The sequence below is a fragment of the Apus apus genome, chromosome 9 (genome assembly GCF_020740795.1).
Source record: "Apus apus isolate bApuApu2 chromosome 9, bApuApu2.pri.cur, whole genome shotgun sequence".
Classification (NCBI taxonomy): Eukaryota; Metazoa; Chordata; class Aves; order Apodiformes; family Apodidae; genus Apus; species Apus apus.
In genome coordinates this window covers 8,889,450-8,915,278 of record NC_067290.1, presented here as the reverse complement: position 1 = coordinate 8,915,278, position 25,829 = coordinate 8,889,450, and the positions used below count along the sequence as shown (strand labels likewise).

The 25,829-nt window shown below is 44.6% G+C and overlaps 1 long non-coding RNA gene across 1 annotated transcript; it reads left to right on the top strand.

Annotated features, from left to right (window-relative positions):
• Window positions 1-2,789: 2,789 nt before the first annotated feature.
• Window positions 2,790-7,025, top strand: LOC127388436 (uncharacterized). The gene is made up of 3 exons (XR_007890378.1): window positions 2,790-2,937; window positions 3,974-4,049; window positions 6,971-7,025. It is a non-coding gene; the product is annotated as an uncharacterized LOC127388436 (long non-coding RNA).
• Window positions 7,026-25,829: the final 18,804 nt, after the last annotated feature.

Here is a 25,829-nt window from a genome sequence, read left to right as displayed (position 1 = left end):
GGCATTAAGTGCCCCGGAGGTGCAGTAACGAGGAGCATCACGGGAAGCGCTGCCGGCCCATCCAAGGGGCTGCTCGTAGCCTCCCCTCTCACCTCTGTCAGGTAGCTGCTGGTGGGTGGTTAATTATAATTTAGCAGGAGCACTTTTCTCAACTGCATGTTTTTTTTATTGCTATTTATCTTCATGATAGGCCAATTTCCAATTTGTCTATTTCAGTAATTAAGCCAAAGAAAAATGTTACTGTAGGATTTCTCTAAGTTTCTGAGTTACTGAGGTTAGCAGCTAGAGTTGTCGAGCCTGTGAGGAAATATCTGTGGCCACGGCTCTGGAGTGTCCTTTTATCTCACTTTGAAGCACTTAAAGGCTCTTCCCATTCATAGCAAGTGTCCAGAAAGGCAGAGCCAGACCCGGGGCTGAGCAACCTGCTGGGGGCAGGAGCTGTGCTGACTTCTGCAGACATTCCTGCTCCACCATGGATGAATATCTACCAGGAGAGGTGAAACCACAAAACTCACATCACCCGTGCAATGCAAGGGGAGGAGGAAAACTCTGGAGCACTGTTATCTCAAGGTGAAGAACTAATTAATGTCTCTTGACTGCCTGATACTTTCAAAGTTGTAAAAGTTGTAAATATTCAGATTTCTCTGTTTTTCTGAATTGGATGGGCAAAACCTCTCACCATCATTTGAGGGCAGCTGGGCTTTTGAATATTATTGTTTCTTCCTTGTGTAGTTTTGTAAGGAAACAAGAGAGCAGCCACAGGACTTATTTCTTCCTCTCCTAATCCTGCTTTTTTCCTTTCTTCCTCTATGAAGGCTGGGTCTGTGCATTTACAAGGCACTGACTGGGGACCCCAACAGCTTTGTTCACCACAAGAATTAGCACATGGGCATCAGCCACCTGCCCCTGGCCTCCTGTGGCATGCCCAAGCTATCAACATGATCCTTGGCTTCACCTGGTGTCCTCCATGCCATGTCCTGTGAAGGGACAATTTCCTACCAATCCCAAAGGTGCACCAAACACCAGTGACTTTCAGCTGAGTGTGTGTCCAGGTTAGATACCATTGCATAGAATCAAAAGACTCTTTTGCAGCTTCTTTTACCCTGTGTGACCCCCCTCCAACTTGCCTGGCCTGCAAGGACCTGCATTGCTGATGATAGGCTGGGATGGGACAGTGCGACCCTGCCCTTGGTATGTGACTTTATTTGCTGGATGTGGCTCAACTACAATTTTCCTCTGTGGTGGATTCTGATCGCTGAGCCCCCTTTTGCTTGCTGTAAGTGAAATGCAGTTTATTTGTCTGGGGGAGGGTGGGAAGAGCTCTCTCCAAACTGTAAAACTGATTTCTGTTTGCACTGGAGAGGCCGGCCCTTCTAATGCTCATGGGGGAGGCAAGGAAATGTTTGGTCAGGAGGTTAAGTTTAGGGGGTGCTTAGTAAATTTGACGTGGGATGAGAACCCAGAGGGGTTATGGTTTCCTACCCCATGGTGTTTGCTGTACAAAACACTAATTTTATAATGAGCAGAAATAAGAGAAAAAAAAAAAGCAACAATCACCAGAAGACCTAATCGGCTATTAAAATATTTCCAAGCAGTGAGATTAATATAATTCCCAGCTCATAACTTATTTGCCTTTCTACAAAATTAACGTAGATAAATAAATTAAAAAAAATCACCTCACCCAAACTGCTTCATAATAAATTGTGATCATAGCAATAATAAGATGCTTCAGTGCATGAATTTGGTTGTATTAATTCACCCCTGGTGTAATTGACAGCTCTCAGCCTTCAGCTTTCCACTGAACAACGTACTACAGCTGAATTATTATACCTGGCACTTCAGACTCTTCCACATCTCATTGCCTAATTGTGTTCTCTTCTAGTAGGTGAGTGTTAAACTCAGACATTAAAGGATCTCTGCCAATTACCTGAAGCTCAACATTTGATCTGTCTGAAAATCTCACTGATCCGTGGGGGACTGCTTCTCCACCTGCATCCTGAATGCTGCCTTCTCTCCTTGCTTAGGTGTAAAGTGAGAGTAACTCTACTCCTGGTTTTAAGGACATAAAAAGAGTGAATGTTAGAGGGAATTCAGGCAAGAAATCCGGCGCTACAGCCCCATCTCCATTCAGAATTAGTGCTAGCATTAATCCAGCAGCAGCTGCTAATTACGTAGGATTTATAGGAAAATGTATTGCGCTCTTTGTCTTCTTGCTGCTGGTTTTGCAGACACTTTTTGACCAGTGCTTCTGTGCAATATCTTGTAAAAAGAAGCAGCTTTTCTGGCATTACCTCCCCACTGCATTGCTTCTCCTGGTTGTAGCTCACTGATGTGCTGCAGTCTGTGGTCACTGTAGAGCCTCTATGGCTGAGTGGTGCTTTGGAGACCCTTGTTTGCAAACCAATCAGTTAAATTAAGAAGCTTGGTTCTCATTGCGGTGTGATGACATCTTCAATTTAGCTGGTGCTCCAGTGAGGAAGTAAACAAACAATAAAAGTGTCACAATTCTTTCTAGATCCATTAGACAAACAAGAAGTTTATTCAGCATTTTGGAGAATGAAAATTTAAGCAAACTGTCAGGGGAGACGTTTTCCCCATCACGTGCTTTCTTAGAGGGGATTTTAACAAGAAAGAGCTATCACCCACCATGTCATTATAAACAAAGGCTCCTGTGAACCCCTTTTATTAAAGATTAGCAGCAGTGATTACAGGCTCACAGGCTGAGATGAAGAGAAATTAGAATATCTTTTGCCACGGGATAACTTATGATACCTTCCAGGGCAGTAAAACTATTGCAAACAGTGGACTCCCAAGAGCAGAGGATTTTCACCTCTGGCCATTCATTCTCTTCTGGTTAGAAACAGTCTGATGATCTGTCTAGACCTATTTGCTGCCAGAGACCAACACTTCATTACACCTGCTGCCATATGATTCCAGGTAAGACCCCGCATTCATGTGATCAGCAATACCAGATTTGGGGCATTTCTCAAGGACAGCGCTTAAGGCTACTTCAGAAAGTTTTAGCAGGCCAAGTGCTGAGGAGCTCTGTTCCAGTGGGGACAAACCAGGATGCTAATAGGATGCTCAGCAAGCCACGGAAATTCAGTCTTCAATGCCATGTGGTGACCACAAGCCTGGTGCAGACTTAGAGACCCATCAGGGTAGTTGCAAGGTGCTGGCCTTATTGTCCCTGGCTAGTAAACACCAGGTTCTTCTCTTGCCCATCAAAGCCCATGGACACATATTCAGATGTGTGTATCTATCCTTCCAACTGGCAAAGATATTCTGGACAGCCCCAGGGACCAGTCTGAAGCAGTTGTAGAGGGATGTTAGTGGGGCCTACATTGGCTGTGCAGAATTCCCAGCTTGCTGGAAATAGTTTTTCCAGCCTCCCAGTTGGGGTTGTTGTCTTTACATGCTACAGAGAAAAAGCATGTCTTTCTGGGTAAAGGGGAAAACAGCTCTTGAAACAGTGCCCTATGAGATCCCATGGTACCCAAGGGTACCCTTGGATTGTGGATACAATGGTTTGGATCTCTGGATTCAGGTCCAGCCGTCCATATATATATATATGGGTGATGTGAGGAAGAATTCTGGGCACTGGGCCTCTCCCTGCAACACATCCTTCATGCTGCTGTCCCAGCCAGGCTCTGCTGAGCCCTGGGGCTGAGTTGCCCTTTCCCACTAGTTGTTTGTGCACAAGACTGGGAAGAGGCTAATATTTGGCACCACCTGGGTCACAAGTTATCTCAATTCCAGCTGTGCCACAGCCATGCAGGAGGTTCAGCTGCCATGATAGATAGGAACAACTATTCCCAATGTGACAGGGCATGCATGCTCAAAATGTGATGCTCCACTTGGTGGTGTGGACTGACCTCTCCTGGGTGTGAAGGACCCCAAACCCACCATATGTTTCTCACAAAATAATTACCAAATAATTCTGCTTCCTTCTTTTCTCCCCTTCCCACCCCAGGCTCTGTGGACTGATCTGTGGGGAAGAATGGCAGCGAGGAACCAGCACAGGACCCTTGGGTAACATTTCAAGAGAGGTAAGCAGAGCCCTGTGCACACAGGAATAGCAAGAGGGATGGAAAAGCAAAATCCTGTGAATCAAATCATAATACCATGAGCAGGATTCCTCTCTCCTCTTTTCAATGGTCTGGACATTTGGTCTGATTTCTCAACTGGCATTTCCAGATGAACCTATCTTATCTTTAGATGGCATGAATCTAGATTCCTGTAAGAAATTAATAATCAACTGTAACTGTGGTTAACCTGTAACTTCTATGACCCCCTCACAGTCCTGTTTTATTACTCTCCAACCCTTACCCATCCCATCTGCTATCTCCCCTTCCCTCAGAGTCCATCAGACCTCCAGCTTCAGACCTACACACATTCCTACATACAGGCAGTGATGCTGCTGGATCTGCCTCTGGTCCTCTGGGCACACCCTAACTGCAGAATGCTCCCAGTCCTCATCCTCCCTCCTTGCTCTAATAAGACCACACCAGCAGGGTTGGTACCTCTGTCCCAGCACCTGTGAGTGTCTGTGTGTACAAAAGGCAAACTGGCAGGATTTCACACCACCAAGCAGGAGCTGCAATTACCAAAGAGCTGCCTATGAGCCTTCCTGAGGGCTGAGAAGGGAGCACATGTAAGAGGAGGAGACATAGCAATGACCCTGCTGCAGCTGGACATGTTTGTTGGCATGAGAGAGAATAGCCAACACAGGGTGACAGACCCCAGGAGGGCCACCTGGTTTTGTAGAAAGCTTTTCTCCCAGACACACTGCCAGCATGGGCAGGCAGGGGATGGTGTTTGGCTTGAGTCTTTTTATAGCAGCAAGAGGTTCAGTGCAATGAGCCCTGACACTTGCACAGTCACAGCATCAGTCTTTGTTTATGTACTGAACTGATGAGCAATTAACTCAGAGATGATACATTATAAGCAGAGCACAGGCCTCGTAAAGTGCTTTCTATTAAGGCTGCCTAACACTTCCTATTATTAGACCCCACTTTCTGTTACAACTTTTTCAAATTCTAACCACTCAGGCTGAAATCTTCCCTCATGGGTGTTGCCTTAAGCTGGACTGATCATATTTTGCTTGGAAAGCTTATATATGCCCTGAGGGGATCCCTAGCATGGTTGTGCAATCTGTGCTAATGGCTCCAAATGACACAGTGAGGAGGGGACATGGGAGAGCCAGTAGACAATACTAATGCAAACCAGGGTGTGTAATTAGGCTGAGATGGAGCTAAGCTGAAGGCAGAGGGGTCTTGTAGAGGGGCCTCTATGATTTCCCACTGCACGCTCTTTGGTCATAATAACTGGAAGAGTGATCCTTCCATGTCTGGTCATGTCTGGTTACATTTTCTTGGACGTGAATTACAATACAGCTTGTCTGACCTTGGTGTCATCATCCCCAACAAATTGTAACTGGTTCTCACACTGTTATTACAGCGTGTCCTGCTATACAGGGGAGTCATTCTCCCTCCACTTTCCATCACCTACGCTTTCTCGTGCTCCTGACACAGCCAAAAGCTTTCATTACTGTGTGACTGGAAAAATGCCATGGATTAAAGCAGCTAAAGGTGTGTGTCACACAGGACAAGGGCAACAGGCAAGGCTCTGAATCCCAGTCTTAGGGGAATGGGTAGAGCTGGTCAGTATTAAAAACTGGAGGTGATTTTCTTCACTTTGTCCACAATTCATCATCTTTAGTGGGAAAAGCATCAAGGCAAGAAGTTACAGTGAGCTCCCAGCAAACATGGCTTGAATTTTTGACACAAGGTCTGGAGCAGAATGATCCACATCAAACTGCTTCTTCTCCATGTCCTATCCAAGCAGCACCCAGCTGAGCAGATACACAGATTTAAGATCAGGCTGCACAGGGCACACAAATATAGAAGCTAGACATGGTGGAAGAGATGCTGGTTTTGCTCACCGGGGCTCAAAGCTGCTGTGCTGAAATGTGTTGTTTGAAGCAACAGATTTGGGCTAAATGGAGATAAGATTTCATGTTCAGGGGAGGCTGACCCAGGGAAAGCAAACAGACTCCTGCTGAATGAGATATTCCTGGGCAGAGCTGACTTCTGCAAGGACCTGAGATATCTGGAGGAAGAGGCTTCCTGACAGCAGGGTCTGGATTGTCTCTGTTGGGCTATTGCCATCAAGTTTCCATTACCCCTCCCAACACAGACACTCTGAGCCTGTGATCCCAATTCCAGAGGTCTCTCCATGATTTTATTAATCTGAGCTCCCAATCCTGCAACAGAGATGCTTATAAAGAAGCTAATCCCAGGACCCTCTTTTCCCTCTCTTTACTAGAACAGCTCAGTGTAGGGAGGATGAGGACAGTGAAACCCACATTACCTTAAACAAATATGAAGTCAGATGCACCAGGGAAGAAAAGAAAAAAAAATTAGATTATTCCTGCAGAAGGTTGGTACAGCAGCATTTCTGCTCCTATGTGTGGCACAGCCTGCTAATGTTTCCTGTATCTGCCTCCTCCCTCTCCAAAACAGATGAGAAACAAACCCATTAACTGAAGAACATTTGTCTAAAACTCCCCTTTTGTGCCTTGGCTATCTGGGGCCTGCAGCTGTCACTTCCCATTCTTCCTGTAATTGCTCCTACTACAGCTAATAATGCATTTATCAAGCAGGATTTACTTATTTATTTATTTGTCTCCCTTTATTATTTTTATTATTTAGGTATAAAATACTAAATTCTCTCCACACCCCTCCAGCAGGGATCTATATTCTTCTGAAGAAGCAGGGGCTGTTAGGCATCAGCCCCAAGGAACTGGTTTATTAATACATTGTGCCCCTGTAGCAGCCTCTGGGATGAGGGGTTTTCACCTGACCATGTCACCCCTTCCCATGATAGCTCGTAAAGTGAAGCTCTCACAATGGGACAAAAAGCAATCCAAAAAGCAATTTACTTTGCTGACAATTTCCTCTCTCCCCAGAGGTGCGGCTGAAGATATTTGTGCATCAGAAGGAGAGAGGAATCAGCCTTCCCCAAGCCTTTCCTGTAGCGGAGCAGAGATCAAAGGGCTCTGGTGACTGCAACGTCCACAGGTTTGTGCCACAGTTGCCCAGGGCAAGTGGGGCTTGGGCACCTTGGAGTGGGCAGCTCATGAGATGTGGCTCTGCAGGCTCAGGTTGGGTAACTCAATTCCTCATTCTCACCTCCCACTTTCCTTCTCCTTCTGCCTACCTCACCTTTCTGAAGGTGAGCTTCAGAAATGCTTCTTTTTGGTGGGTACACCATGGTCATGCTCACCTTATGAAACAACCATTGAGGGGCCAAGGGATGAGTTTATCAAACAAGCATGCATCCTGCTTTATTTAATTGATTTCTTTCCCAGCGAAATTTTGTCTATCTCTTGCTGTTTGTTCAAGGGCTGATAGGAAAGGAGCTGAATCACTAAACCTACAGGTTTCCTACTGCATTATTAATCTCCCCCATTCAAGAGTTATCCACAAAGCCTGTCCCTCAAAAGCAGAAACTTCAGCTATCTCCTACTTATGTCCATGGAATATCTCCTCTGAGTGTTGTTGTATATCTAATGAGTGATAGGGCTGGGATAGGGCAGAGGTGAAAGCTCAAAAGTTGTGCTCATGTGGTTTGCGCTTGCAAATTAGATGACAGAATTGCAAAAGAAAGCATGGGGAAGGATGTTGGGGGGAGCCAAGAAAGAAATAATTCAGTTGCAACCTAAAACATCTGGAACACCAACTGCCCTTTTGTTTTAAGAAATAATGAAGCAGCTGTTTGAGATCTCATGGAAATCTGAATGAGAGAGTTGTTCTGACATCTGTAGGGACATTGCTGTGTCTTCAGGTCTCTGGGGCTGGGAGGAAATTCACTTCTTTTTTTCTGTTACAACAGCAATGTATAAGCATAAAAACCATAGAGGTCCTTCAGATATTTCTCTGCTTTTGTCTGCTACTCCTTAATTAATGGAGTGAAGTGATTTCCCTGACCTTTTCAAGGTGTATGTGTAGGAGGGCAAAGAAGAGTAGAATTCAGCCCATCAGGTTTACAGACCAGTTGCTTGCTGGGATGCTTCTGGCCTCCCACTCTGGTTGCTTAATTCTGGAGCTGGTTGGAACAAGCAAGTGGCTCAGTCCTTGAATGCTTCAATAGACAAAATTTATGTTCAGTTCTCTGGATGAGAACTGGGTGGGTCAATGAAAAACAGATGTATATTGGAATTGCTAATGGATCCAGGGCTTATGCAGAATTCCCTTTGAGATGAAGGAGAAAAGATTCTCCCAGGCAGTATAAGACTTCTCTGGATAACTGCACATGCAGTTGTGCCAACAGTGCTCTGCAACCCAGGTTTCCTCTGCTGGGTGACCTGGGAGATACAAGTAACCTACTTAGAGGCAAAGAGAAAGACTACTTTGCTCTGCTGCATATGGCAGGTAATTGCCTTGCTCATCAAGCTGAGGATTTTATCCCAACTCTTGCTTCTGACAAACCACAGTGATGTTTACCTCCTTGCTAGCTTAAGTGTTTGTGCATGGTGCTGTGGACACAGTCCCTGGGACTTAACTCCCTCTGCCCCTTCTCCTCTACTGCCAATTTGACAACAAGCCCTCTCAAAAGCAGAGTCCTGAGAGATGTTCAAGCTTGTTATCTTCCACCCTGTGGCAACACTAATTGGTATGCAGTTTAGATGATGTGTAAAAAAGGAAAAAAACCCTCTCCTCTACCAGAGCATGATGGCCATCTCTGATCCCTGACTCCTCTTCACAGGCATCCTTCAGCACTTCAGGACTTTCCTTTCAGCCATGCATGAGCCCAGCAAGTATTATCCATGCCATTCAGCAGAGATGCCACTTGCTTGTCCTACAGTTGTGTAATGCATTGTTTCACCTATCCTGAGGGAAAGCAAAAAGCAGAGCTGTAAGTTGAAGTTGTGTATGTCCTCTGTTGCTAAACGGCTGTGGATCAGTATGGGTTGTCATGATTGGAAAGCATGTCCTCACTGATGTAACAGCAAGTACTTGGATTGCTAAAGGGAAGGATGGTGGTTTCCTTGTGCATTGTTCTGTTTGGTTTTATCTTTCCTTTCTCCTAGTGCAGACAATGTTGTTATGTTTGTTGGTTTTGGTCTTATTTGGTTTATTTTGCTTGTTCCCCCTGCAGCCACCATGGTCCTTATAAAGGTATTTTTTTGATAATTTGTAAAGAAAATTAGAAAAAAAAAAAAGAAAAATTCTCTTATCAGCTTTGTAAAGTCCCACTAGAAAAAGAAACTTAATTGTGAAGCTTGCTTTCCTTTGATAGTAAGGTCAGATGGATTCATTTGTGAACATTTTCTGTTGAACTTCAGGCATGAGACAGCCAAAAAAATTTGCAGCTTTTTATGTTTTGGTGAAAGGGTTTGGTTTTAAAATACCTGAAATGTTTTCCTCTAAGTAGAAAAAAATAACATACATGATTTTTCATATGGATGGTTTATAGACCTACAATAAGTTTCCCAAAATCTTAAAATTAAGAGTTTTATTTCTGATTGAGGAGAACATTATGTTTGACCCAGAATGAATTTTGGCTAAAAGGCCAACAAATTTGGACCTGACACTGAAGAGCCTGCTGCACTGGGAGTCTGCAATCAGCTGTCTCTCCTTTCTATCTTTATTCAGTTATTTTATTTTCAGGAGCACCAGTTTCACCCAGAAGTGTGGCCAAGCAAAAGAAGCGCTTAATCAGAGGCCTTTTGTCACGGGCCATTTAGATCCTAAAAGACAGATTACAGGGAGAGTAATCTTTAAAACCAATACAGAGGGGAGATCTCTGTAATTGCTCAGGATCCATTCATGCAGGTTGTGGCGTGCTAAGGAACTGCCTTAGTCAATCAGGATGGGTTTATTCCCCTCCACCCCCCTTTCCTGCCTCATTTTCCACATCCGTAAAATGGATAATCTCTCACTTGCCTGCACATCCACCCTAACTTGAGATGTGTCTCTTTCACACACTGGGTAAAGTGTGATCACAGCTAAGCGATGGCCATTAGACCCTATAAAATTAGGATTAGCCAGGATGACTTCCTACATTAGACCAATTTAAGTCATTGGCTGGTGGAAAGAAAGTGTGATTCTCTCTTCTGTTAGCTGGGGCATGGCTGTTTTTGTGACAGCATGGGGTGTGATTGTAGTTTTTCTCTTAAAGTCATCGATTCTGCTTTCTACCTGCATCCTCTATTGTTCCTGCTGCCTTCAAGCTTGAGCTTCTCATTTTGCCCTGGGTTGAGACCATCTAGCTAAGGTGAATGCCTAATGGGCTGGTGGGAGTTTTTGGGGAAAACAATTCTGTGGCAGAATCTTCTGCAAGTAACAGGAGCAGACTAAGATAGGGCTCTTGGGGACCTATTCTGGCAGCAGCTCAAAGGCTTTCTGTCTCCATGTTTAGAGAGAGGAGAGCACTAACCTGGTGAGGCCCAGGGGGTGGGTGATTGAGCACAGGGAGAGAAACCAAGTCTCTCTCAATGCTGTTGACCTTTTGGTGCTGGGTGAGACTCCTTGCCCAAGCCCAAGCCTGGTTTTATTTTCCTTGGAGGCACAAATCTGAGCATTACCCCACAGGTGATCCTATTGTGGTGCAAAGACTGAAGGTGCTGCAGACATCATATCTCAGGTTAGACATCTCTTCTGAGCAGCTCATGAAATATCAACACCCTGCACCCTAAACCTGATCCTACCCAGGCCTCCAGTTCCTGATGCCAGCCTCAATGGAATACACACAAGAGGCTATGAAGGGGATAGCAGCATTGAATTTAACTCCAAAAGACACTACTGATAGTAATTTGGACAGGTGACAGTGGCAGCCAATGCTGGAGAACTAGCTGGGTTTTCCTACCTATGGCTGTTGCTTAATACAAATTTAATGAAATAATAATTGTGTACTGAGGAAAAAAAAACAAACAACAAAAACCTGTATAAGATTAAGAAGATATTCACTGAACTTTCCTAACCAGGCCACAGCTTCCACATACCTATTACAAGGCTGTTAAACTTGACTAAATGTGTTTGCAATAACTACTTGCTATTTCATTATGGAGCAATAACTCTCCTTATTGAGTCTAAATTAAATCCTTATTTGAGACACTTCATTTAAGGCCTTATTGGAAAATCCACCTTGGAAGAGGTAGAGCCAACCTCTGCTTTATGGCTCACAAGATTATATTATACACATATGCATAAATGCTTAATTTCAGGGAATTTCACCTCAGTTGCTGCAGCCCACAGCCACAGTCCCCAGTGTGAGGCTCAGGGCACAGCCTGGAGCTGTTTGTTGCACTGAGTCCACTATAGCTCTTGGAACTCCCTTCCTGCCCAAGGTTACCAGTACCTCACCTTTTCTTTCCAGCTGCTGCTGTGTGGGGAACTAGCATCCCTCTTAAATTTCCTTCTAAAAAAAGCTGTCAGCCCTGAATCCTGTGGGTCCCCCCAGGTGTGTCTAATCTTCATGCTTAGGCTTAGCACTATTAATGACCTTCTGGAAGCTGGTATGTGACCAGTCCAAGCAGTATATTCCATCAGGAATGGGCCAGAAGAAAGTGTAGACAAGTTGATTTGGAGATTGGAGTATGTGCAGAATCCTTCTGGTAGCCTAGGATGAAGTGAGAGTCTCAGCTGGGAATCAGAGTCCTCTCCTGCACCCCATGGCCAGTGGAAGTCATAGCAAGAGGCTTTGCTCAGGGAACCATAGAGCCACCTCAGCTAGGTCATGCCCCTTGAAAAATCAAGACTGTGATTCAGGATTTAAAAAATAATAAATCGATAATATTGATCAGCACTGACTGGGAGCATTTACTGGTAGATCTTAGAGAGCTTTGTAGATCTCTAGCTCCCCTCTACTTTACAGCTAAGGCAATTGAAAAGCCATTTCTAAGCTGCAGCAGAGTGAGCAGTAGAGGAGATTAGAGCTGCCTTTGCTGAATCCTCTCTCACCTGCTTTTTGCTGGGTAAAGCAAAAGGGATCCCTTGAAGCAAAATGTTTTCAACAATGCTCCTTTGAAAACTCAGCCTCCACCACCGAGTAGAAACCACAATGGAAAGGGACATGTTGCCTCACAAGATAATGGGGTATTTTTAGATTCTTCTACCATTAGGCCACTGGTTGAGGTTGGTGATTGTCTAAGGGCTGCTCAGCTGCCCCTTGAAACAAATCTTGTTCACTTCATGATTTCTACTGCTGTAGAAAATAGCTGTTCCACAGCTGCTGCTTTATGGCAAACCAGCCCAGGATTGAGGAGGCACAGAACCTTGTCCCTGTTCTTCCCCATAAATGCTTCAGGGAAGCACCATGTGGGAAAACCACCAGGCTGGGGACTTATGTACTGCAGGGCAGTCCCTCTGTCAGAGAACAGGTACCTTCTGGCAGGTAAATTGTGTTTCTGAAACAGTGCATTCCCAGAAGAAGGGGCAAAATCCTTCTCCCTTCTTTGCCACCTCCTCACAGTGAGGTGACATATACTGCAAAGACACCATTCCAATGAAGAAAACTCACCCAAATCCTTTAGAGCTGGAGACATTCATATCCTTATCAGACTCCAGACTCAGCAGCTTGGGTCTGTTTCTTACATAAAGCACATAATTTTGCCTAAAACTATTGCTGTTTCTTGGAGAGGAAAGAAATTTTAAATCTTGGTAGTCCTGGGGCTGGGCTAACAGAATTATATCAGAGATTTCTCCTCCCAAAGCACTTTTAAACTCAAGAGTCTGTGTTTGTGCAGTGCTTAACCCAAAGGGGGCTCATTCTGTGTTGGCCCTTTGGCACTGCAGCAATAAATAGGATTAATAACTGGAGTCAGGGGAGCTCAGTACCTGTCAGAATTTTTCAGGGACTATGCAGAAGGTGCTGTTCCTACAAGCATCTTGGCAGTGAATTATTTATGGGCAGCACAAGGATGGCAGAGCTTGCCAGTTTATTAGATTTATAACTAGCTGTGCTAGGTCGGGTGTGTGTGTGTGTGTGTGTGTGTGTGCATGTACCAGTGTGTACTTTTTCAGCTGTTTCTTTCCAATCCCTTACTAGTTAGGGAAGATCTGTTCACAGACATTTCCAATACAAACACATCTCTTCATGACTCAGATGTGAGAAGATCCAGGAGAGGCAAAGGATTGTTACTAAGGAAGAAAAGAGCTTGTTTGGATACCTCAACAAAAGATGCAAACTTTCATTCAAGCAGAGGCAGAAAAATGAAACCCCAAAATTATTTGAAGGGTGAGAAAGTTTGGTTTACTTCCCAGTTTCACAGCTTCTTAGAGCCCTGCCTGTGTGGGTTTTACTTGGAAACAGGTGGACTTCTACCTCCTTTTATGGCATATGCATCATTTTGATACCCAAGGAACTCCAGACAGGCAGTTAGTTCTTTGGCTGGATCGCAAAGGATTTAAACACAATTCTCTTCAAACCCATGGATGGGAGGACTTGCCTTCCAGCTAATGTCTGCTATTCCAGTTCCAACAGATCTCAGCATAGATGTTATTAAAGGCTCATCTTTTCCTGCTCCCTCTGATACATCTGTGCTATGATGTTGCCAGTAGAGTCATCACCGCATATGAAGGCACTGGCCTGGGGCCATGGAGCTTTACAACACCTCTTTCTCACACAGCACAGGTTGCTATCACCAGAGGTTCTGCTCTCATGCAGGAAAGAGGTGACAGGAGCAAAGACCTTTATTCATGCAAATGATCCAGACAAGGGAACAAAACTTCCTATGGCTGCAGCAGAAATGGCTGCAAGCAGAATGTTTTGCAGAAAGTTTTCCGTGAGCCCTTGTCAGCTCTGACTACTGTAGTGAGAACCTGTTTGAGCTGCTCAATAAATTGGATGGTTTAAATAATATATGGACTGTCTTTCTGGATTCGTGGAAACAGCTGTGAGAAGCACTGACTTGTGCAGCCCATAACAGGTTTCTTTCCTTTTCTTTAAAAAGTGATCTACACTAGGCATCAAAATCTCACATCTAACTTTTGGATTCTGCTTTGGAAGGCTTCTGGTTATGCCTGAGCAGGCTGATGTGCATTTCACAGCTCTGTTTTCATCATGCTGTCTTGCTTAAGTTTGGTTTTTTGTGTTTTGTTTTGTGTGTATATTTTTGTTTGGTTGTTGGTTTTTTGTTTGTTTGTTTTGTTTTGTTGGTTGTTTTTCTATTTATTTTTTTTTTCCTAAAGGTCATTTTAAGAATTTCCTGGCAGAGAAAGAAAAAAGGCATTTTCTCCAACAAAATCACCCAGTCAACCCATTTCCCATTGTCAACCAAGCTCAGATGCTGCCCCTGCCTTCAGACAGGATCTGTTCTGCTTCCCCTGACTTCAGAGAGGAGCTGTTCATTGCTACTTGGACTAAAACTATGTATCAAGTCTAGTGATTAACAGCTCATTGGGCCATGGTTCCACATCTTCATCCCCTGTCACCTAGCACTTGTGGTCCCAAAGATAGACCAGAGGAGGGGGAAGGAAGAGACAATTCTTTCAGTGCTGCAAGTTGGAAACGAAGTCACAGAGGAAGTGAAACGCCAAAAATCACAAGATACAACATAGAAGAAAAAAAGAGCTGACCTCCTATATTCTGGTTCTTTACTCATATTGTCACCTTCTTTCTCTTGAAACCCTTTCTCTCAAGTAATCCTTGGTTACTTCAGGTATGGTGATGATAAGTGAGGACTTCTATAGGTCTAGTCATCTCTGATTGCCAGAAGACGGTTTCAGATGAGTGATCCATAAAGCTATGCTGTCTTGCACAGGGTTATCTGGTAGCCTGTGTCCAGGATCAGGATAAAAATATCATTAAGGGCACTGCCTGGTTCACACTGCTGTTTCCTGCCTGCAGTGCTCTCTTAGGTTTCCTCAGTGAGACCTGTGCCTTTAGCCCTGTCTCAACAATTGAACCTGCCCTGCTTTCTTGGGGTGAGTAACAACAGCTGCAACACCCCAGGATCAGAGCTGTCAGGGCAGAAGAGCTGCTCAGCTGAGTGTTCAAGGGCACAGCGTGGTGTTGTGCAGTGGATAGAAGTCACTTCACTCAACATTGGTTTCTGCATCTACAAATGATTTACTCATGCTAGGATCCTTCTATAGTCAATGGAGGGAAACAGGCTCTTAAGGGTGTGATTCATGTGACCTACTTTAAGCATCTAATTTGACATGAGATGAATTACACCTCTGCCTCCATTGACTGTATATTGATGAGATGTCTGTCTACTATAAGAAAGGAGCTTTGGGTGACTAGCTTAAACTTAGAAGCCTGAATTTAATCAGATTAATCCACCCTCTATGTCTACACATGCTCCAGCTCTCTCTCTTGTTGTTGTGTAGACATGGCACTGAGTTCCTTCTTTTCTTTGGAGGGCTGCAAGTAAATCAGATTCAGAAACCACTCAAAAATGTGCAGTAATGTGAGACAGGGATAGCATGTGCAGGAAGCTGGGCAGGAAAAGATATTTGCTTCTCCTCTCTGTCTTTGGAACAAATTCACAGGAATCAAGGGCAATAAAGGTGATTTTATGCCTAAAAATAAATATATATTGGTGAAGTGAGGTTTCCTGGATTCTCCTGGCAATTTGCCACAGAAAGGAAAAAGGTCCTCCCCTCCCTACAGAGACATTCTGCCTTGAAAGGTTTGGACAATTACTGCATTTTACCTTTTCCACCACAGCGTGGATGCTTTCTTCTTTTTAACAGTTTGTCTATGAGCATTTTAGCTTCAGCTTAATATGAGAGGATTGAAGTTCACACTCTATGGAGAGGTTGTACAGGGCGATGTTTCTGCTTGTTGCAATAAGAAGATTATTGAAAAAGATGCCTCAGACATGTGGGTGAGGGGGAATAATAATAAAAAGTAACCTGTCCTCTTCCTCCACTATAAAAAAAACCCACACAACCTGGTGCAAAGAGGCTAACAAATCTTGGTGGTGTAAAATGATTGTCATGAAAATTGAAATCCTACCAAAACAGAGTGATAAGTCTTTATGTTCAACCCTCCCGCTGGGAATAAAAAGGAAATCTCACCTATTTGCCCCACGGCTCTGAGAAAAATGACTGCACTGCTTCAAGAGAGATCCACAGAAGAGTGCCTTGCTCCATTTGTTTATTTCAAGTGCCCACCTCCTTGAGTGGGTCTGGAAGATGCTCGCTTACCACTTTGAGAAGGGCTGTACAATAACCAAGAAATAACAAAGTAAATTTCAAAGGATGCTGTCACAAAGCTATTTCTCTTAGTATCACTGGGCTGATTTGCAACTGCAGAGCAAGGGCCACTCTGGGAGCCTGACATCAAGACAGCATTTTCGTGTAGGGCCATATTCAATGCCCATGGGGGCAGTGCCTGTTATGCTTCCCAAATACTGTGGGTTTTCTCCCCAGTAAAGTGAACACTGTCACTACTTTAGACATGTGCTGCCACTCCCCACCTCTTAGATTCAACTATTAATCAAGACCCAAATTTCCATTTTAGCATCCTGTGCAAATCCACAACAGGACAAATGAACTTTTCTCCACCAAACTGATGGACTTGGGTTTGGCCTCGTTCCCTCAGACTTCAGCAGAAATTGTCAGGGTAGGAGTAGACAGAGCAACAGCTTGAGGCCATGTCAGCATGGTAAAACCTCTCTTAAACTCTGAATATCATCCCAAGCCTCTTCATGTTGACAGAGAGAAGCCTCAAAGTTTCAAATCAGTGGTTATTCCTCTGGAAACTCTGACTCAAACTTGGCTCTCCAATTAATATTACGAGAATATAACAGGTAGCCATGCTCCAAATCAGGAATACAAGTGTCTCCTAATCATCTGTCAGTCATCCCATGCAGACTTCAGTCCTGGCTAAAATCTATCTGCCATTTCATTTCTCCCTGTTGGCGGGTTAAACTGGATCCTCGCTGATCTGTCTTGGTGAGCAGGGTAATGAAAGGCAGGGAATGCAAATGCAGTTAGCAGCACAGATTTACACCAGAAGAATCCATGTTCTGCTGTGAAAGCACAGGGCCTGTTTTTTAATGACTCACTCCTTTGTATCTGTTTTTATATATTTGATCTCTTCCACTTTGAAATATATGAGCAGCAAAACACATCAGAGCTGACTGCATAATGAAATGGGTGGAGGGCTGCAGAGATGGATGACATGTGCCAGAAAATTGCCAGATAAGGTGGGTTACTGCCAGATGAGATAGAGGGTTTGAAAACAGATCTGTAGGTCTCAGATGCAGAAATTTAGCTCTTTCACTTCAAGGTATGCCTGTGTGGATGAACCTGGCCAAAAAGAGATGATGTTTCCAAAAGGACCTTTGTGAGTGTGACTTACCCCTGTCTACATTAATTATTTTGCATCAGTCAGCTTTGATGTTCTAAACTACTCCTCAAGGTCATATACAGCTCTCTTAAAGGCTTTCTGAAGATTATTAAATGTAATATAGCTATAATTTCAATATCACATCCCGCTCAGAACTCATTAGAACTCAAAATGGGCGTAAGTAGCAGTGAAACTCTTGTTCTAATCTTAAACCAGCCAGTAGAATTAAATGATTTAGGTGTAAGTTTATCTTCTAGCAAACCAAAGAAAAAACTGCAGAGAACAGGTTACTGCTGGTCCCCATCACCTGGGAGGGGAAAGGGACTACAGAGACCTGTGAAAGACACTTGCACGTTTGCTGAAGGATGAGCTGATGTCCAAGGATGGCCTCCCAGGCTCATCATTCTATTGTCAATCCTCAATGGCTCCATCATCATCATGGCATTTTTCCTGATTGATAGCTCTCTCATTGACATGAGAATCTGCTCCCTCTACGCTTTCTGTGAAGCCAGGTAAAATAATTCCACCGTGCCTTCCTTTTTATGAAAATGGAGCAAAGTGTGACACACAGACATTCAATCTCCTATTGGAGATAAAGCACCTTCATTTACTAGCTCAGAAAATCAATACCTGTGATTTGATATGAGCATTTATTTTCACTTAACTCCTTTCTATCACTGAGCCATTGGGAGAAGGCAGGAGAAGCTTCATTTAGTGCCGTGGGTTTTGCAGCGAACGCTGCCGAGTGAATTGCATTTCCCTGTGTGTGCACATCTATCTGTCTTGCCCATATTTGTCTCATGTGTCTTGGCCTTTCCCACCGGGATCAGAGAAAGGTTGTTTCCAGAGGTGGGACAAATTATGGAGCATGGACTGATATCTTGTACTGTGGCACTACTGCCCAGAAGCTCTTTCAGTATCAGCCTGTGTGGCCATGAGGACTCCCTGTGAGCTGGCAGAGGACAAGGTGGCTCTTGGGGGCTAGAGGCTCTTCTCTGGTGTCATGGAGTCTGATGTCCAGATAAGAGAATCATATATCTAACCTAAGGGGAACGACATAAGGAATTCTGTGTGACACCTGCATGGGGGAAGGCAAAAATAAAGAGATATGGAATCAAGTCCCTTTCTTGCAAGGACAGCAGAAGCCTGGGTTGGCTGCCACTGGTGTGAACAGGCTGGTGTAACATCTGGCTGTGGAGAGCTGTAGTGGCTCCAGCAGAGGCAGTCCCCTCCAGCCTCTTCATGGGTCCCCAGCCTGGTTTTAAAAGCTGTTTGGACCCATTTTCAAACATCAGAGGAATTCTCTCAGGGGTGTTGTCACACCCCTACAGACGGGTAATAACTAACCTTGGCTGCTGCTCCTGGTGTTGGTGTGGAGGCATGTGGGTGAGGAAATAAATAATAAACAAAAAAGTCAGCTTGTCAGTGTGCAAGGATGGAAATGAAGAGCACTGACCAGCAATGACCTTTTGTTTACATTTCCCTCTGAAAGGGAGAAATAATTGCCGTTTCTGTGTGATGCTGCCTTCAAATTACACCCTCTCTCCCTGCTCTATTCAAGACCAGCCAGTGATGACATTAGAGTCTTGAATCAAACTAAGTGGTTACTATGGTGTCAGGCTGAAATTATGAATCTCAGGGCCCGCCAGCTTGGAGAAGGAGCAGTGGCGGACACATAATTAAAACTGGGAGAGAGAATAGAAGCCACATTTTATCTGAATAGCAGTGAGATTGCACTTCCTAGGAGCAGTTACCAAAAAAAAAAAAAAAAAGAAAAAAAAGAAAAAGATGTGCTTAGCAATGCAGTTAAATGCATAATCAGGGACCAGGAACAATGCTCTCTGCTGGTATTTTATTGCTGGCTGTAGCTCTGCTGCTTTTCCCTCTGTGCCTCCAGTGACTGCCCAGAGCCCTCCCCAGCATCCAGCAGCTCCCTCGCAGTAAAAAAAGGCATAAACCCAACGAGCTCAACACTTTATATCCAGAAGAGCCTCTGACACGATCCTCTCCCCCGAACAGGGCCACAGGCAGAGCGATGAGTGCCAAGGGGTGTGGAGGGAAGGCCAGGGTGTTGGGAAGCAGGACTGATTTGGTTATTTCAGTGGTCATTAGTGGAGCTCATCGTGAGTTCGATAGATCTGTGCTGCTTTGTTACAGTTAAGTGGACTGATTGTGGAACACAGAAATGTTCTTAGTGACATGACAGCTAATTTAGAAAGTTGGGGGGGGGGGCCAGTGGTGGGAAAAGAACAAGCATTATTCCATAATTATATCTCGCTCTGTTCCAGCCCCATGACTGTCTCCCCTGAGAGCATAACTGGTTTCTCTGATGCCCCAAACAACACTGAGATGTCAGGCTTCTTCTCTTGGGCTGCTACAAAGCAGGTCCCAGCCTGCTAGTGGCCTTTTATGCATTATTCCACTGTCATACTTGTTAAATGCCAGCAATTCTGCTAACACACCACCCAGACATCAGGTTTCCACGAAACCTTAGCACAATGCAAAGGATTTTGTTCCTGTCTCTTCTGTTTGATGTTGGTAGTTGCCCATTCATCTGCCCTTCTGATGTCAAACATGGATTAGAGGAATATGTTCTCCTCCCCCTCTACTCAGCCCTGGTGAGACCTCACTTAGAGTATTGTGTCCAGTTCTGGGCTCCCCAGTTCAAGAGGGACAAGGATCTACTTGAGAGAGTCCAACAGAGGCCATGAGGATGATTAAAGGACTGGAACACCTGCCTTATGAGGAAAGGCTGGGAGAGCTGGGGCTTTTCAGTCTAGTGAGGAGAAGATTGAGAGGGGATCTAATTAATGTCTATAAATACATGAGGGCTGGGCATCAAGAAGGCAGGGACAAGCTCTTTTCACTTGTGCCCTGTGAGGGGCAATGTACTCAAACTCGAGCACAGGAAGCTCCACCTTAACAGGAAAAAGAACTTCTTTACTGTGAGGGTTACACAGCACTGGAACAAGCTCCTCAGAGATGTCATGGAGTGTCCTTCTCTGGAGACTTTCAAGACCTGTCTGGATGCCTTTCTGAGTGACCTGCCCTAGTTGGTGTTTTGTTGTTTGTTTTTTTTTTTTTTGTCCTGCTCTGGCAGGGGGGTTGGACTCAACGATCTTCAGAGTTCCCTTCTAACCCTAATATTCTGTGATTTTGTGATTCTGTGACTATGTGAGCAAGAAGAGCAGTTGGCCCTGAAGATGGCAAGAAGCCATGTCATTTGGACTTGGAGCATTCCTGCCAAAGCCCCAGGGAGAAATGGGCCACCTCACCTTCTGTTACAGGCTCCCCTCTGGCTGCTTCTGAGGGGCAGACGTACCAGAAGTGATAAAAAGTCAGAGCAAGGTGCCTCCTTACATGTCTCCTTATGTGCCTCCTTACATACAGTCAGAAGTGCACCAGAAGTCTGTGCTGAGAGTTATCAGCCATGTCAGGGACATCATTTATCATGTACAGATGCTCTAAAGAGGATTTATGAATTCACCTGTTAGATAAAGTGTGATCATTGGGCCAAGCTGGGGTCCTTGCTCAACAAAATGCTTATAAATGTGTTTGGCCAATTAGGGCCTGTGGAACTAAGAAGATCAGAACCTTCATGGTCTTGCAGCAGAGAGCACTAGGAAAACTGTGCAAAAGGGGGTAATTTTTTAACACTAGGTTCAAAATACCTGAGCTGAATGCACTTAGGGACACATAAGCTGAGAGAATAGATCCTGTTTCTATCCTCTCCCCATCCTGGCTTCACCTATACAGATAGTAAAGGCTTGCAGAGCTGGATTCCAACACCGAAAAGGAAAATATCACATCTTTTTAATTGACCACCTGTGTGTATCATATAAAGAAATCCAGACTATGGTCGGTAGACAGCACAAGAGTTGCCTTCTATTTATTTTCTTTCAGATCTTTGAGTCTGCTTTTAAATAGAAAGAAGGAAAAAATAATTGAAATGCAAAGCAGAGAGGTGGGGAGTTGGCAGGAGAGCCAGGGGGCGGTCCTGAGAGCTCCGCATTGGGAAAAGTCCTCAAATGCAGCTGCTGCTTCATGGGAGCAGTGAGCTATTTTTACTGTGCTGTGGCTGTATTTGTACTTCCAATTGCTGTCATTAAGAAGGCAATGCCAACTCTTGTAATTACTACGTCACCGTGGTTCATCAGAGGTAGCCACCTCCCCCTTTTGAACACCTGCTGGATGCCTGCTATGCTGTAGAGGTCAGGTGAAGCTGTTCCAGTTGTACCAGTCTGGCAGTGTTACTGGAGCTTGCATGCTCCTCATGTCGCTACAGATGTGCTCTGTGGCCCAAGGATGACAGCAGTTGGGGAAGCCAGACTGAAACCTCTGTGGGCAAGAGCTAAGGGAAGTTTCTTGGCCATGTGAAACATCTCTGCAAATCTGACCTTCATGTGAGCATGTCCCTGGCACAAATATCCCCTCCCCAGAGGAACACTGGACTGAAGAAGGTAAGGCTCAGTGTCCTATGCGAGTATCCTTGAGGAAATCAAAACAGTTATTTCTTTGAAAACATTCAGGCATCTGTGGTAAGAGTCCCTGCTTTAAGGGACCTTTGGCTAGGGTAACCTGTAGGCTGCTACTTGTCCTTTCTCTTGTGATGGAGGCAGCTGTTCAGAAAGGAAACTGTGACCAATGATCAGGGTTGCCTAAGGTTGGCAGCCAACGTGAAGACTCCTTGGTAAACTTAGGAGGAGGTGCAACTTCTTGCAGTGATGGCTTTAATGAGCATCTTAGCTTTTTAAGAAATGACAGAAAAACATGTCAAGAAAGATGTAGGTTAATCTTATCCTGAGGCAGAGGGGACTTTTTCCTTGTTCCACCTCATTTTTTTTTTTCAGCTTAGAAAGGTTTTAATAAATTCACTTCTCAATGTTAGCCTGTCTAGTTCTTCTTTCACCTCTTCATGGTCAGACAAAATGTACCAGGTCTCAGTTACTACCAGAATCCTTGCTATAGCAGAATGTGAATTATATGATTAAGAAAAATATTAAGAAAATAGCAATATTTGGCCAACTCTGTTGAGCTTTAATTAAAATTAATATTATACCTTATTGGAGCCGAAATTCTGAAGCATCACATGTAACTGAATATATTTAACCAATTAACGAAGTCAAACAAGGCTGTCTAAACTTAATCACAGACCTCTCCATTCCACTATTACGTCAAGTGCTGCTAATGCTGTTATATTTTTGACAAGTGGCTCCTGATAAATGAGCAAATCAATAATGTATTTGAGCTAGAGGACAGGGGGGAAGGAGCTGAGCACATTTGCATCTCTGCAGTGCCTTTTCGTCAAGGATCTCAAAGCACCATGTGAACTTTCGATTGATTAAACTTCCAGCCTTGCAGGGAGGCAGAACCAGGTGGTTGAATTAGTCACCTTTATGGACAGCCCACGTGAGGTGGAGGGGAGAAAGTCTAGATCCAGGCAGGGCTTTAGATGTCATGCTTGACCCTTGGCTTGTGGCAGACTTCACCCTGCCCATGCTCCCCACAATACAGGGCTCTCTTATTTCCCACCTTACTGGGGACCACCACAGGAAGCTGAACTCCAACTCCTATTCTGTGGTTTCCAAGCTAAGATGCTGACGTCCATTTCCAGGACCAGACTTTGGCCGTTTTGAGACTCAACTACATGATTCTCCTGCAACTGCCTGTACCTCTTTGGGATTCATGATCCTCTCATACTTGTGACTCTCTCCTGAACTCTGTGCTACACAGTGTGTTTTGTGGCCCATTCAGGTTGACATGAAGATGTAACACAGCTTGGTTGGCCATCCTTATTCTTTTGAAACAGAACAGCACCTTCCAAAATCTTGAAACTAGTGAAGTTTTAAATGCTGTGCAAGAGCTAACATTGACTTTTCATTTGGGACCTTTTTGCAATAACAGTTAATCTCATTGCTGGGAACCTGCTCTTGATATTCAGCCTGAATTTTCCCATTATTAGAACAGAAGTCTAAGGACATATTTTTAATGCCCCTTGTATAATAAGTAGAATAAGTATTTATATAATCACAACACTTGACTGTTTAGCCTGAAATTTGAAAGACCTTTCCAAACACTAAAGCAATAACCCAGGTGTGGTGAGCAAATATTTTTAGACCCATTGTACAGGAGGAAATCAATGCCATGAGAAATCCATGCATGATTTGTCTGATATGAAGTATTGGATTTGTGGCTGAGCTGAGCAGAGAGTTTGTGGGATTCATTCCCCAAGACCTAGACACTTTTCCTGCAATTTTTAAAAACTAAATGCTATGCATGCATGCTTTTTGCTCTTTCTTCTCATGGGAGAAATACATCTACAAAATGGTTTTCCAATAATGGGCCATTTACGTTGCATCACAGTGTGATTAATGGATCTTTACATTCCCAGAGGGGATCAGGCCAGTGACACTGATGCCACACCACCTCTTCTGAAATCAGGAGCTCAGTTCCAGTTCTGGCAGCTCCATTATGACCCTGAGCAGTTTCCTTGACTCCAGGAAAGCCACTTTGGATCACTCCAGGTCAGGAGTCTGTGGTGGTTGATGTCCAGGGGGGCTCAAGCCCCATCACGTGGCAACAGGCAGGTAAAGAGCAGCAATTGCACTCAAAGTGAACAGGTACTTAGAGGAATGAAAGGCAAAGATGACTCGTCCCCTGTAAAGCAGCAATGTCAAAGGAAGAAAGTTTCAATAATGGTAGATAAAGCTGTTCCACATGAAAGAAAACTTTTGACTACACTGATGCTGTGAAGTTGTGTTTAGGGGCTTGCAGCTGTGGGAAGGGGGTAAAAATTAACACTGAAAAAAGATGGATAAGGGAATTTCTTTTATTAAAGAAGGAAAGAGGCCCTGAACAGAGGCAGAAAGGGTGGTGAAGGCAAACACTCCATGAGTTCCTGAAATTTCAAGTTGGGGCGTAGGAGCAGCTCTGTCACATTGCTGAAATCCCAGAGTTCCTTGGGCAACACCTTTTGTGCTCTGCCTCTGTGGGAAAATGGCTTTATGAGATAACGATGTTATTTCAGCACAAAACTCTTTCATTCCTGCAGCGAATTAAAAAAGAAAAAAGAAAAGAAGGGGGGGGAGGAATAGGTGGGAGGGGAGAAACCAATGTTATTTACTCCTCTGCAGCTGACATTAAAGGCTCCTTTAAGGGCCAGTGGGTTATTAACTTGCTGTCGCCTGCCACAATGATATGCTGTGACATATTGTCACCACATTCCAGCGAAGCCTTAAACATTAATTGGGAAGTAAGATGAGTGAAGAGGCTTTAATGAGATACCTTGTTGTAACTTCTAACTTTACACATTATTTACAGTGATTCCACTAATGGTTCCATCCATCAGAGACAGGGAGAGGGACTGGGGAGGAGAGCAGGGGAAGGAGGGGGTGAAAATAAAGAGGTTGATATGGGAAGTTGGGTGACAAAGGTAGGGAGTCAGGTGGGAAGAAGCTGCAAGCTGCGGGACAGAGAGAGAGAAGTACCATTCCCCTGGTGTTTCTCTCCTGGATTTACTTTCCTCCAGTCATTTTTCATCTACAGCCATTTTTGCAACAAAAAGATGGGGCAGGAGGTTATTCCCTAATGCAGTCCCACTGAATAGCCTGGCTTTGACCCCTCAGCATTGCTACCTCAACCCATTATGACTACCAAAGCTATCTGCCACAGCCTCCCAACTGCCCAGGTGCAGCAGGTTCATCCTGTCATGCTGGTGTGTCAAGTGAGCTCAGATTGGTGGGACATCCCACCACCTCCTCAAAGTAGGCATACTGGGCTGGATGCACAAGGGCAACAGATGATTCCTTGCTTTAATCTGGTGAGGCCACACCAGATGAGACAGCATGGATGTTAAATCTGGTAAAAATGCTGCCCAACTTAAACCTACAGACAGCAGGTAAAGCCACTGAGAGACCAAAGACTGGCAAGTGCAGGACGAGAAGGCAAGATGTGAGGAGGTTGCACTCTCCAAGCTGGTGCTGCCTGGTGTAACATTCAGACTTGCAGTTGTGTGATAGCACAGAAACTCCACAGGGCAGCACAGCCCTCCCTGCAGCAGCACAGCTCTGTCCACCTCTGCAAAGCTGGCACCGGTCTGAGGGCTGAGAGGGGACCATTGCCTGCCACCTTGTGTGCCCTGCAATTAGAGCCCTGAGCCAACAACAAGGAGAGATGCTGGACTGGAAGCCTCAGAGGCTGGAACGAGGCCAGGATAGATCCTATCAATGTGATGTTTGTCCTCCGTTCAGCACTGGGGTCAAAGCAGAGCAGGTTGCAGATGAACCACATTTCCATACTTCCTGTATTCTCTAAAATAGTCAGCTGAGCTTGTACATGTGGGTCAATATGGAAAGGAGGAAGACTTAGCTCTGTTGGAATTAGAAGGAGCAGGATAAGAAATCATGGATTTGGGGGAAGACCATGAGTATATTAACATGCCCTGGCAGAAAAGTGTCCAGAGTAACAGGCATTTCATTCCTAGCTAGAAGACACTTGCCTTGGACTGCAGGCTACATTATTTC